The following is a 7,623-nucleotide window of genomic DNA, read 5'->3' as shown; positions in this document are numbered from 1 at the left end:
GTCTAGTTTCCTGATTAAACTTCTCCCCCTTTTTGCACATGTACTCATCTGCTCTCTTATTTCGCACTCAATTATAGTTTTCATTACTGTAAAATACGTATTAAGGGTCCATTGTCAAGAAGAAGTTGGAAGGCTGTCGAATTGATACGAACTCGATCATGTCGTTTTCTGTTCTTCTTTGAGTACACACGCATGTGTGCGCTCACCCTATGTCAAGGTGGGGTCTTCAGACCCACTTGTCTTGTAATCTAATGTGTGTGTGTGATTGCAGGAAAAGAATAAAAGGCCAAAGAAGATGATTTTGAACTGGTTATAAGTTCGGGGGGCATTCTAACGTGATCTAAGAGAGCACACACGTGAGTTAGCTTGAGTGCGTCACTGACCCAGGTGAGGTTAGTGTTTGAACACATTTTTCAGCACCTTAGTCTTTGATGCGGAATAAAGAGGAAGTAGGTCAATAAAGCCTACAAAATAGTGGAAATTTTGATAGTCTCAAAGTGACTTCAAAACTAGTCATGATCTTCATCAGCACTCCAAAAGTCCACTTTCCAAGTTTCATCGCGATCAGACATGTCTAATGAAGTGAACACAAAGAAACAATTTCGAAAAAATTAGCCTCTAGCACCCTGAAATGGACCCGTAACTAAAACTATATTTTTGGTGCATCAAACAGCTATGGGACCACCATCATTGGATCCGACACAGTCGAGGTCAAGTTTTGGCTTAATCGGACACTCCAAGACAAAGTTATGGGTAAAATACCAAAAGGGGGTAGGCCGCACACTATTCTTATGTGGCCACCTCGCACCAAAGCACCATTAAAGTTGACTGTTTTTACAGCCACTGACAGTAGCTTTCGAGGCCTATATCTCACTCGTTCCAAGTCGAATCACTCTCAAATTTTGTGAGCATGTTCGTCTCATCAAGACGAGCGTTTTGATGTGTGGTATGGCCCATGACGATGCCCGAGCAAGGAGAAAAACTAGAGAGAAGTTGCTGATACGTGAAGAAAATTACAGAAAATTCAGCGGCAGCACGCCTCACTCGAGCGGCCAAATCATGGTGCTCGCATACCCGATCGAAATAAAACCAATTGAATTATGTGCGTAAGGTCCGTGGCTTTCTTCGGTCTAAACTCCGCATATGATGAACGGTTGGATTTCACACATAGAAACGTCGAAATTGCTGTAAATTCCAGTTGTCGAATTTCAAGATTCCGGCAAAAAACTCAGGACAACAAAATCTTCATCCGGATATGAAATCGAGCCGCATTTATTACAACATGATCATGACAGCATACTTAGTATGATTCAGCAAAGAAACTAAAGAAAAACATCAAGAAACGCACATTATCGATTCAAAGTTTTCAAAATTCAAGCAAATTTCAAGTCTCATGATCGTGGCTCAAAAACATGATTCATGGCTCGAAGTTGGTATCAAAACGATCACCATGCCAAGCTCTATAAGAAAACAATCATCTTTCGATCAAACGGGCTTCAAAACAACCCCGGATCAGTCATCGAAGATCATGCAAGTTCCTTGGCAGCAGGATGGACTGTTTTGAAATTCCACACATTGTTAGGTTGGGGTAAAACAGTCCTTTTACACCCATTTTTAGACTTTATTTTAATTCAATTAAACTATAATTATCTTTAATTTTAGCTAGTTTTGGGCATCCACCCAAGTTTGGACCCAATTCTATATAAACATGCAAAGCCTAATTACAATAGGACCTTCGGTTCATTTGACAGAAATATCAATAAAGTTTCAATTTCTTCTTGAGTTCATGGGTGTGTCTTCGAGAAAGAGAGAGGAGAGAGAAAAAAATGGTCGGTACCTTTTGGTAAGGTAACTTTCTCTCTCCTCCCCTCTTTCTCTCCTCTCCTCCTCCTCATTTTTATCTCTCTCTCTCTTCTTCTCATCTCTATCTATATCTCTTCTTCTCATCTTTATATTTCTCTCTTCTCCTTCTCATCTCTATCTCTCTCTCTCTTTTTCTCATGTTTATCTCTTTTCTCTCTCTTCTTCTCATCTTCTATCCCCTTCTTTTGACACAGTTGATGAAGTTCAGCACCGACTGCATCCCTTCTCTCTCCTTTGTCTAGCCCAGTTGGAGAAGCTCAGCACCGACTGTATCCCCTCTCTTTCCTTTATCTAGCCCAGTCGATGAAGCTCAACACCGACTGTGTCTTCTCTCTCTCCTCTGTCTAGTTCAGTCGATGAAGCTTAGCACTGACTATGTTCTCTCTATTTTCTTTGACTAACACAACTAGTAACACTCAGTGCCGACTGTGTTTTCTCTCTCTTCTTTGTCTAACACAGCTAGCAATGCTCAGCTCCAACTGTGTTCTTTCTCTCTTCTTTGACTAACACAGCCAGTGACGCTCAGCGTCGACTGTGTTTTCTCTCTCTTCTTTGACTAACACAATCGACGACGCTTAGTGCCGACTGTGTTTTCTCTCTCATCTTGATCTAACACAGCCGACTATGCTCAACGTCGACTGTGTCCTCTTCCTCACCTTTGTTTAATACAGCCGGTGACTTCTAGCGCCGTCTATGTCCTCTTTTTTCTCACACTCTTCTCCTCCTTTCTTTCTCTTCCTCTCCTTCTTTCTATTTTCTTCTTTTTCTTTTATCTTACTTCTCATTCTTTCTTTATGTTCTCCTTTTTTTTTTTTGTTATTTTTCCGTTTGATTAAAGAGGAGTTGAGATTAGCCTATCATGGTAGTCTTGTCGTCTAACAGTAATATCATTGTGCCAGAATTACTGTGCCGGCTTTATTGCCATGACATACTAATCATCATGTCTAGCAAGTCAGTATTAGTACTGTCATCTAGTAGTAACTCTGTTGAGCCAGTTTGAATTACTGAGCCCGTTTTACTACCACGTCAAGCCAATTACCAACCAGCTTAGTCACTGTGCTCATCTCCCCACCTGGTTAAATTCTTCTCTCCCCCATCTTCCTTCACTTATTCTTCTCTTCTTCTTATGAATGTACATGTCTGCGTGCATTCACCAAAGAGACAAAGTGAGGTCTGTTGACCTACCTGTCTTATAACATTTTCCATATATGGGTGGTTGCAGAAAACAGGATAATACAGGCTAAGGGAAGCGATTTTGAACTAGTTTTACAATTGTGGGGCTTTCCTCATGATCTAAGAGGGCGCCCATGCCAGCCAACCCGAGTAAATCCCGAACCTACCTAAAATTCCTCTCTTATCGGTTAGTAATACTTTTCCTTATTCTCGAACGAGGTTCCCGAGAGAGTGATCTTAAAAGTCTCGGGTCTCCCCTGAAACCCGAGAAGTGTGCCGCCCGATCATCCTAATTCGGAGGGCAAGATCGCGGCACCTAACCAGTTTGGCGACTCCACTGGGGACTTACTACCCCTTAGTCGGATTGTACTTGTTGGTTAGTTTCTCCTTTTTATTTTCTGTATTCACATGTCACTTATGGCTGCTGGGTTATGTAACCCATTCATCCGAATCGGGGATTTTCTTATCCTTGCATTCGTGAGTGTCCCTAGGGAACAAGTTCCTCTAATCTCATTCCCTACCCTTCTCTTGAGCAAAGACCCTAGGTCTTAACCTGGATTGGTGTGAGGAGGTACCTAATAGTCCCTAACTCCCCATCTCCTCGCTCTGGTGAAACCTCCACCAAGACGCCTTGCATCGACAACACATTTGTTGCCCCACACAGAATTCACCCGGCCACTGACAAAGCACTTGTCAGTCGTATCACCAAGGTATGTCGGAAGGCTGCCCAGTTCGTCTCTGCAAAGGGCAAGCAAGTTACCATTGCTTTTGTGGGTTGCCACAAGGCTACCCCCCACTATCCTACACCACCACCAGTCTCTACCCCTAGAGGCTCAACGCATCGAGGCGGAGACCCTGCGACCTCCACCCCTCACACACACTATAAGGCTCATGGGTCATCACTCGAGCCACACCTCAGGGTAACCCTTACGTTACCTTGAATTAGCACCCATGATTTGACCTTCCAAGGCCAGGTCCTGCATATGCTGCTCATATACATCTCACTGCTCGGGGCAACATCGTCAGTGCGTTAACTTGAGTACACAGGAGACGACCTCTTCTTTCTCCTACTCAACACACACAAGCACCCTGTAAGGGGCAGGCCTCCACCTGTTCTCTTGCTGACACTTGCTGGCAGTTCTCGGCATCCTAAGGCCAGACCACTTTCTAGAGCCCCCCCAGGTCATCCGTGACCCTTCTTCAAGGGGTGCACACGCATTGCTGTCACAGACAGCCCCTCGCCCTTGACTCAGGCGTCCTCATGAGTCAACCATGCTTTTGCTTGCTCCTCCTTCTTCGAGCAAGCACCTTCAGCCTTGGTACTCGAAGACCTTCCCCAAGAGTACCATCTTGAACCAGCCTCATCATTTCGCTCATGTCTTCGGAGCCCACAAGAGAGCTCGAGGCAAAGACCTGATTGAAGATCGAGTGCTTCATCTCCTCGGTCCAGTCCTTGGCCCTCATCCTTTGTCGTACTTGATAGAGCCAACCCTCTCTTGTGCAAGAAGATCTAACTAGCTGCAGTCCCGATCACAGTTTTGGCGTGAGGTTCATCAAAACCTCAAGGCTAAACGCGATAAGGGTCTGTGAATTCTCACCAAGCAAGTCATCGAGGCGGTTGGGGTAACTAGCTCTGATGACCCTCTTCGCTTGAACCCCTTCTACCCTCTTCAGATGACAAAGCTTAAAGAAAAGCTCCATGAGCCCTTCAATGTGGTTAATGTTGTAGAAAGTGATGCAGCCTCTCGTCAGCCACGGTCCCAAGACCATCGAGAACCTGTCCTCACGCTATCGGCATATAAAAGTCGAGTTCAGTTAGGGCATGTTGACCGATTTGCCGAGTGCGACTGTCAAGTTTGCAAGCCCTCGACCGCAATTAAGGCTGCCCTCCCAGGAGAAACAATTAGTGTAATGGACCTGACTTGTAGGAAGACCACATGCATAAGTTTGAAGGCATGGTGTGCGCGATGATGGAGAAGATTGATAGTATAGACGCCGCACGACAATCAATTAACCATAAGGTCAATTTCCACTACTCAGATGGTGCACCTCCAAGGCAGCCCCTTCCCTCTACCTCAAAGGACAACTCAATCCCTCACCCCGTCTCACAGGCTGACATAGATTCTATGGTGACCCATAGCCTAAAGAACAGGCAAATTTCATGGCTACAGAGTGCAACGCCTTATCAAAGGCCATTCCCTTCATACATTGACCAGGTCCTATTTATAAGAAAGGGAAGTTTCCCCTATTCAACGGGACCACATCCCCGAACCAGCATGTCGAGAAACAGCGGTTGATGGGAGACTCCTTCTCCGTCAGTTTGTTGAAACCCTTGACGGCCCCGCTTTTCAATGGTATGCTCGACTCCCTCCAAACTCAATACATACTTGAGAGGAAATGGAGAAGTTGTCCCACCAGCGGTTCTCTGAGGTTGAGAGACAGGTTCAAACCATTGAATTCTCACCCTGACTCAAGATCTCGAGGAGCCTGTGGACCAGTTCATATCAAGATGGAGAAATTTGGCTGCTCGCCATCCCAATCCTATGCCTAAGAAGGAAGCAATCCAAACTTGCGTATGGAACATACGACCTGAGATTGCTCTACACGTCGAGGCCTCTAATCCAACTTCCATGTCAGAGATGACCTCCAAATTAGTTCGCATAGAAAGTCTATCAAGCCACTACGTCAAGTTACAACAACCGTTTGCAAGTTTAGGGAACAATCGGGGTAATGGTGGCTCCCAGACTAACACCCAGGGCAGCCAACAGAAAGGAGTGATTAGTGCAGCTATCATGGTCACTGATCCAAAGAAAGCTCCCTCCCAAATTTTGGACCTCTATAAACGGGTGTGCATGACAAAGATAACGCCCCAGGCGGGCAAGCAACAACAGTTGTACAACTGAGTACCCCTGCCAGCGAATCTTAATCAGGATGATTATTTCATCAAGCATTGGAACAAAGTCTACCTTTTTGAGAAAAAATATGTCCCTGCACTATTTCGGTTATTGTTGGAACAAAACATGATCGACCTTTCAGAAGCCAAGTTCCTTGAGCAAGCCGGGCTTGACACTCAGGCAAATTATTGTGCCTACCATTGAAGGATCAATTACCCCACAGATGACTGCTACACACTAAAATATATTATCGAGGGCTTGATCCAGGAGGGTCAAATAAACCTCAAAGACTTGAAGTAGGCATTCAGGGCATCAGAAGCCTCTCATACAGTAACCATCGAAGGGGAAGATGAAGCCCCTAGTATCCTTCCTGCCTTCTTTGTTATAATGCTTCAAGAAGGCCTAATCACACCGAAACATGCATGGCAACCCCAACGCTTTGCTAAGGGGACTGAAGACTGTTGGTGCTCGTATCACTAGGCATGGGTTCACTACCTGTGGGAATGCACTAGTTTCCATGATATATTCGCAAAGAAAATGCGGGAATGTCAGGAGTTTTACAACGTCCTAGTAAGTGATCCTCAAGCTACTTCTCTGCTGATACAAGAGGATCTCTCAACACAAGACCTTCCTAATAATGAGTCAAATTCTGCTGAACCCTCGACTTCCCAGCCATGGATAGTCCACCATGGGCGAAGCAGACTCAAGTCCTTAAGACGTGAAACAATTTTCCAAGCGAGGGCTCTTCACAAGCCTAGCAAGACGAATCAATTACCACCTCAGAAAACCAGAAGGAGATGGGCACCAAGGGCTATTCGCCAGAGAAACCAGACAACTCAACCTCCAGTTGAGCAGGAATTTCTCAGGCCCCTTCCCCCACTGCCAACTTTGCTGGACTTTATCCCTGACACGATCCTTCTTCCTTCTCCATCTCGTCAAGAAGATGTCCCCGAGTCATTTTCTCCTTTGAACACGTCCAATGAGGGTGACGACCTTAAAAGCACTCCCCAATGGTGTGAGCAAGGGAAAGACTTAAAAGATTCCCTACACATGTCCAACCCTGATGATGATGTAAAAAGCCGCCTATATCGGTTCGATGAGGGGAACGACCTAAAAAGTCCCCCACTTTCTGATCCTTCTCCTTCTTCTTCTTCTACTTCTCATCTTTCTTCTCATATGTCTCCTGCAGGTTCAACCTTGAAATGTTCGGACTTAGAGGCTCTTGACAGAGAGTTCAAAGGGATCATCATAAGCAGGACACGATAGAAACGATTGAGAAAGACCCTGGCACAGGCAGCAGGATTCCTAGCAGTTGCTTATGCCCTGGCAGCTAAAGCCAAGGAAGAACTACTTCTTCAAAGAAGCACAAAAAGTCGAAGCCAAAGAAACCCTAGTGGCCCCCTGAGCCTGACTTTGAGTAGAGACTGAGAGAATCAAGAGGACAAATTTTTTACTCTCAGGAAGCTTTCCACATGGTGCAAATCTCAGAAGCATCACCCATCAATGGGCAGATAAATCTTAGATCGGGGAGGAAGCTGCAACCTCCACCACAGAAGTTGGGCACCTTGAAGTTTCCTAGTCCGCCACTGTCCCTTAATCCAAAGACTAATCTGCCTATCTTACAGCTCCCTAGGCTCCTTCCCAATCCCAATACCTCAAACAATCCACCTATTCCCCAATTCCCTGTGACACC

Source organism: Amborella trichopoda, chromosome 1 (assembly GCF_054954075.1).
Source record: "Amborella trichopoda isolate Santa Cruz 75 chromosome 1, AtrichopodaSantaCruz75HAP2 v2.0, whole genome shotgun sequence".
Taxonomy (NCBI): domain Eukaryota; kingdom Viridiplantae; phylum Streptophyta; class Magnoliopsida; order Amborellales; family Amborellaceae; genus Amborella; species Amborella trichopoda.
Note: the sequence above shows the minus strand (reverse complement) of the source record.